Source organism: Trichechus manatus, unplaced genomic scaffold, assembly GCF_000243295.1.
Source record: "Trichechus manatus latirostris isolate Lorelei unplaced genomic scaffold, TriManLat1.0 scaffold00061, whole genome shotgun sequence".
NCBI lineage: Eukaryota > Metazoa > Chordata > Mammalia > Sirenia > Trichechidae > Trichechus > Trichechus manatus.
The window spans coordinates 4,698,414-4,699,501 of NW_004443997.1; positions in this window are offsets into that span (position 1 = coordinate 4,698,414).

Here is a 1,088-nt window from a genome sequence, read left to right on the forward strand (position 1 = left end):
CCAGCTCTCAGATGATGCCATGGGGCTGGTCCATGGACCACAACTTGAGTAGCAAGAGCATAAAAGGTTGATGGAACAAATATTTGAGGGAGCCAGTCTGACCCCAAAGCCTGCTTTCTGAACTGCATTCTGCCTCCTCAAGAACCCCCAAAGCAGAGGACGGGAAGCAGGAATCCTGGGCATTGAGCAAGGGGCATGGGTCAGGAGAGTTTGTAGACAGAGTGGGAAATTTCATTGACGTTTCCTTATTCTATCTTCAACTCCATGGCTATTTTGCATTTGACTCCCGTTTAAAAAAAAAAAAAACTATTCCGGACAATGTTAAAACAAGAGAGGACGGGACTGGGAGGGGAAGGATGGAACATTGCAATGGTAAAGAAGGCATCATCACAATGGGGAGAGAGACCAGCCCCTGCTCTGCTGAAGCAGAGATGTGAGAGCCTTATAGAAGAAAGTCCAGGGGATGGACCACTGGGATGATAAGGCCCCCACCTGGCAGGGGGACAGAGAGGGAGACAAGGAGTGGGCGCTTGGACAGAGGAAGGTTGAGAAGATAAGGAAGGGAAACATCTATTCTTTAGACAGGGTAGATGATTAAATCCATCTCTGTCAGTCATTTTACAGCAAACCTTTTCTGGAACATGAAAGAGTAAGGGATTTTCTCTAACAAAACAAAACAAAAACCAATCAAACCTATAGTCTTCTACTCAATTCTGACTCATGGCGACCCCAAGTATTACAGAGTAGAACGGCTCCATAGAGTTTTTTGGCTGTAATTTTTACAGAAGCATCACCAGGCCCTTCTTCCACGGTGCTGCCGAGTGGGTTTGAACCTCCAACCTTTAGGTTAGTAGTCAGCGCAAACAGTTTGCACCACCCAGGGACCCTGCTCTTTAACAATGGCTTGGGTAAAATTCAACTTTGTCACTCCTCTTCCATAAAAATAGCCTTTCTCTTCAGAACAATCCTCTCCTTCCTCTGTTCCAGTAAAACTCCTGATGCTCCAGGAAGCTGTGACTTCCTCTACGGCCTCGCCTGTGAGTGGGGATCTTATGTGGTCCCTGAGCTGAACTCCAGTTGACAGGCCA